The sequence below is a fragment of the Podarcis gaigeae genome (genome assembly GCF_964106915.1).
Source record: "Podarcis gaigeae genome assembly, chromosome: 9".
Taxonomy (NCBI): Eukaryota; Metazoa; Chordata; class Lepidosauria; order Squamata; family Lacertidae; genus Podarcis; species Podarcis gaigeae.
Window position 1 is genome coordinate 35,365,994 of NC_139685.1, and position 6,049 is coordinate 35,372,042.

The 6,049-nt window shown below is 40.1% G+C and overlaps 1 protein-coding gene across 13 annotated transcripts in view; it reads right to left on the reverse strand.

Moving 5' to 3' along the window:
- PALLD (palladin, cytoskeletal associated protein) overlaps nt 1–6,049 on the reverse strand; it is a 216,413-nt gene that overhangs the window by 69,727 nt on the left and 140,637 nt on the right. The gene's annotated exons all lie outside the window — the stretch shown is intronic.

Consider the following 6,049-nt stretch of genomic DNA (forward strand, 5'->3'; position numbering starts at 1 on the left):
ATCAGTCACTAAAATAATTTACCCTAAAAGCAGCCTCACTAAAGTATATCCAACCAAACCCAACCTGGTGCCCTTCAGATGTCTAGAACTACAACTCCCATCTGCCCCAGATAACATGGTTAACAGTCAACAAGGGTGAGAGTTGCAGTTTAACAACACTTGGAGGATACCAGTTTGGGGAAGGCTGGTCAATAGAACAATACACCTTTAAGGACCAGAGACTTCAGATTAAAGCACAATTCCATGCTGTTATCTCATAAAAATAGATTCCACCTTTGATGATATCATCATGGTGTTGCCAATCTAATACACAGCTGTGCAGAGGACTTGCTATTTCTGATAAATGAGTAGTAGGATTAACCCACAAACTGGATTATCATCAAGGCAGCAGACATCATATGAGGCCATGATTCTATTTCCCAGTGGTGCCTGCCAATATGCCAATATGTATATATTGTAAAAAAATATACAAGTATTAAGACCAACATGATGAAGATGCCTATTTTAGCACCTTTCCATAAGATTAATGTGATTAAAAGCAGAGAGCAAATAATAGCCTGTGTATAGGGCAATGGAACTGGATGCAGGAATTTGTGGTGTTGCATAAAAAAACCTGACCAAATTATTTGGAAAGTATTTTATGAAGACTCAAGATGCTGGCAGCACTGTACAATGATACAAATGTCAAAATTAATTATAAAGACCAACCAAATTATCAGATTAAGGTTGCAGTCTTGCCTGGAAATAAGCACCTTATAATTTATTCTAGACCAGCTACATACAGGACTGCATTGCACATTTTTTAGTTTGCCCCATCCCCAAACCTAGGGATAGGAAACTAAATTTTAAAACATGCATATAAAAATATTGGATTAAAACCAATTAAAGGCATTGAAGTCCCACCCTCTTTATTGGCTTAACCTTAACAATCTAAAGCTACTCAAAATAGTTAAAGTACTTCTGAAAGACACCAAGACTAAACCTATGGTAAGTGTCCAGAAAAGAAAAAATCAGAGTAGAGGAGTAGCCAAAAAAAACAAAAAAAAAAAAACAAAAACCACACCAAGTTCTCTGAACCTTGCAGGTATACAGCAAGAGGATGCTTTGGGTTGTTCTTGAGATTATCACAAACACGCTAGAGAAAAGGTCACAGCTTTAATGGGAAACATGCAGAAGGTTCCAGATTCAATCCCAGGCATTGCCAGATTGGCTGTTGACATCCGTGTGTCTTGGGAAACAATGGAGGAGTTTGCCTTTGGAGGTGAAGTCAAACTGTTGGGAGTTGTAGCGCCTGCTGCGGCTGTAGAGACCGTTATGGGAGAGACATGTTTTGTTGCAGCCGGGACAGATGAAGGTGTTTGGCTGGGCCGCTGCAGATGCACCACGGCATTTTTTCTTCCCATCGCTCCTCCCAGTGATCATTCTTCCTCTGGTCACTGCTGTGGATACACAACCTGTCTGTCTGTCTGTCTCCAAGCCCTGTGGTCGTCTGCAAGGGATTCCCACATGGAGGGTTGATGTTGCCAGTCTTCATGTCATGTTTGCAGACATCTTTGTAACACAGAGTTGGTCTGCCAATGGGCTTAGTGCCTGAAGCTAGCTCCCAGTAGAGTACGTCCTTTGGGATCCTGAAATCTTCCATTCCATTCCATTCTCAGTTAGGGCTGAGAATACCCTGGAGAACCACAACAGTCAGACTGTACTGATGAGCTACATGGACCTTTTGTCTGACTTGCAGTGCTTCCCCACCCAGGGGTTACTCAAAGGTACACCGTACCGACGCCTCCTTTTTTTGTTACTGTTAAAAAGTGTGGCACTTACTATAACCATAGTGAGTACCAGCACCTATTTTTCTAGGGGGAAAAAAGCACTGCTGACTTGATATAAACTCCTCCGTTATGTTGGACTCATAACGTTAAGGGTTTTGTAGATTCAAAGGTGCCCCTAAGGTACAGGAAGCACTCAGGGCCAGCCTGCCCATGAGCTGCGGTGAGGCAGTCACCTCAGGCCGTAGACTGGGGGACAGTTATGAGGGGTGGCAGATACGGGTCCCTAGAATCACATCATACCACTTGCCACCTTCTCCTCCTTTGCCTGCTTTTCTCTGGCTTCCTTTTTGGTGGCGGTGGTGGATTAAGCTTCGGCAGGAGGATTCAGATTTGTCAGGGCAGCTTCATTGGGTAGTGACATCTTTTTGTTTTGCTTCAAACACCAGAACTTCGTGGGCTGGCCCTGAAGTGTTGACGCATGGTCAAATGATGCCAGTTTGCACAAATCTAGTCCCCCAATATTATCAGCTGTCTGCTGAAACCCAGCATCTAGTGACATATAGCGATGAGCCATAACCACAGATATCTTTCTGTAAAGAGCACGGAAGAACACAGAAAATGTCCTGTCCAGGGCCTGAAGCTATATCATAAAAGCATTGCAGTCAATAACACTAAATGACACGTTTCGTCATCAGTCTCTGGAAAAGAGATTGGCCAGGGAAAAAAACAGTCTAACTTGCTCCTGTGGCTTAACAGCTTGATACGCCAAACTTGGCAGATGAAGCTTTACATAGCATGGAGATAAACAATATCACCTGACAATATCTGCACATCAAGCTGCTGCTAAAGGAACAGCCAGAGGTGTTCACTGAAAAGCTGGTGATCTTACTCTAGAAGCAGCAATACCTTTTCATTCATTGATCTCTGGCAGAGCACTGTCACTGTCAGCCAAAATGAAAATTTCAGTCTCAGTAAAGAACGTAGGCAACATCCAAGTTATACCTGAAGCGTTAAAACAGCTGCCTTTTCAACCTCCTTCCCTAAAGAGAGATCAGAAGCTACCTGTAACTGACTGCTCAGAGACTGAATGTACTGTATGTATACTTTTAAAAAAGCAGTTAAATGTTATCTTAAAAGGGGCGACAACAGCATGATACAAAACATTCTAATCCAAAATTGTACAGTTCAGAATTCATGTTTGCTGTATACCCTGGAATAAAGATATAAAAAGTATTTTCATCATTTGCTTCGGAGTAAATAGGCACTGATGGTAGGTATTACAAAAGACAGAAATGAAAATTCCTTCGCAATATCAGAAGGGCATTGCTGCTTGCATCACATTACAAAATCCATTAAACCACGCAGTTTCTGACGCAGTGTGCCTTCTTCCACAAAGGTCAATTGGATTATAGAGCACAATTTAGTTGGGCTCAGCTGGTTTCCTGGCACCATGGATACCAATGTGATGCCATAGTTACAACTGGGTTAAGTTCAATTCCAAGTGTCAACTATTTGCCATCATCAAATGGTTTTAAACAATGTGATGTTATGTGAGATAACATCACTGATCATAAGGGTGTAAATACACCTGGGTTTTTTATTGCCTTGATTATTCTCAGACTAGTTTTATGATGCTCTTTGTTCTTTTATTTCCAAACTGATTATACATAATAAAACTGAAGCTCTCCAATAAAGTCATTGGCTTTACCAGCTTCAGAGCAAGTCATGATATTAAACCAACTTCAAAATGTGGCCTGTTCTGAACCTGGCAACCAGTTTTGCATTGCAGAGAAAACTGGAAATGATTTAATTAGAGCAGGAATAAAGAACCTTCGATCAGCCAGATGTTGTTGTATAACTCCCAACAACCCCAGCCAAAACAGGACCAAAGCTCATGGGAAATGGAATCAAACAACATCTGGAGGACCACAGCTTCCCCATCCCTAAATTAGAGGCTTCCTGGTTTGGTTGCTTATGCTGTGAAGGGAGAAGCATAGGTGTGTGAGTGTGAATATTCATACCTCATATTTCTCATTCATATATCATATTTTAAGCCAATATATGATAATCAAGAACTGAACTACCCTATTTTTAAGATTTCAATTGAGTTCTGTTATTCGCATTCCAGAGCAGATTCACCTGGTCCACATCTCCTTGGGCAGATGTGTACGGAATCAGACCCACTCTAGAATACGAATCTCACCCAATTTTCATTTTATTTAATTGGAAATAAATCCAGATTTTATTAAAAGACACACAAAAAATCTTGTGTCATGCTAAAAACATTACAGCTAAAGTAGTTTACAAAAATATTGCTACCAGAAACATTCTTTGGAGCTTTAACAAGAGTCTTGGAAATACATTGTAGAAATAATCCTGGAAAGCTGCTCCATCATTCACCTTTCCAAAGTGATACAATTATCTATAGTAGAGGGATGCAAAGCTACTTTTGAAATTAAAAATGATTCAGGAATCTAGAGTTGTGAATAGTCCACATAACAGATGAAGCGATGTTCTGGCTAAAAATAATAATTGCATTCACTTTGACATTATTCATAATTGCTAAAATAGTCATGTAGCTGTCCTTTCAAGTAGTCCTCACAATGCAACCCAAGAAGAAATTATTTACAGCTGTAGAAAGTGTGTTCCAAGTGGTGGAAAGTCATTTTTTATGCTTTATAATTGCCACCTTGTAGATTATAGGCAAACACAGTGTTGTCAACTTACATTTTCTGACTGCTTGTGAGGGAAAAAACGCGATGGGTTGCAAACTTGATCACAAATAGTACAAGAGTGATAAAACTAGGGCTGCTACTTTAATTATGTTATGGCCATGAAAACGAGGAATACTGGCTATAGAGTTTTAAAAAAGAATTTGTCATCCACAGTGTGGAATGATTTCCCTGTGGAAATCAGGTGAGCTCTGACTGTGGGACTTTTCCACTGATGACTGAAAGCTTATCTGCTTATCTGCTTACCTAGGAATTCCCCTGACTGGTTCTCGGCATTCCTGGTTACTGAGATTGGTATTTTAACTTTATTGAGGTAGTTTTATTGTGGTATTTGTTGTTGTTTTGTTGGTGAATCACCTCAGTATTTCTTTTCAAAATGAAAGCAGATGTAGAAGATTTTAGTAAACTAAAAAATAAAAGAGAGCCACAAGTAGGTAAAATATTTTTGCAGGAACACCTCAAAGCTATGAGGTGATGGACATTCCTATTCTGACTGGCCTCTTATTTCCTTGTTTTGATCAGACAGTTCTGCTTTTACAGAATAGGAATGAAGGGGGTGAAGGTCAAAAATAATGTGGCAATGAAGATTCTTTAAAGAAGTTCACTCAAGGAGTTATGCATTGTTTGTTTGTTTGTTCCAAGAACCATACTGGAAATATTTGCCATCGTATATTAAGTACAAGGGCATAGAAAGTTTCTGAAAGCTGACATTCTGAACTACCTAAAAAGCTAGGGCTTTCATGGTAGGTCCATCAAGTGCCAGTTACCTACTCTAGATTTTATGTACGCCTGGTTTTATTCTCATTATTAATTAGTATTATTTATAATTTTATATCGCCATCAGTGTGCCTGGCACTTTAAAAGTTCTTGTGTTGAGAGGGTTGCAATCTATGGGCCTTTCCTCACTTACCATTTAGTTGGTGTTTCATCCAACATTTTAAAGAGTGAATTTAGCCCACATCTCACTATCATTACAGAATGGCTGTGGGGTTTTTCCTTTCCACACTAATGGTGGATGGTTTCTGAATGGAGACAGTTCCAAGGCTGCAGTCACACTCCTATTGCACCCTTGTGTTCCTCCAGGCAGACAACGTGTGAATTATGAGTATCTGCACGAGGACAGCTCTTTCATAGATTTTTTTTTTGGGGGGGTGTTATTTAATTCCTAGTATTTTGTTGGAGAATAGGAGATCAGAAGAGGAACTGTGTGTTTGCCTGAGCTATGGCCAACTCGGTTACTGTGATGACATTTCGTCTGTAGATAACAATCACTAGGATGGGCAGTACTTTGACACAGTACCATTACCTCTGTCTGCCACATCTCTGCTCTGAAATGTGCTTGCAAACTGACAGCCGGGATCAGTCAGGGAGAAGTGGCATAAAACAGATGTCTCACAAACCACACCCACCCTGCACACAGAAACCAGGACGATGCTTCTACACAAGCCACACAAATTAAAACACTGAGGATCCATACTGTATCTTTCACAGGAGTCAATTTTTTTTTTTTTTGCAGTATAAGAGAAAGTACATTTTTTATTGTTCCTG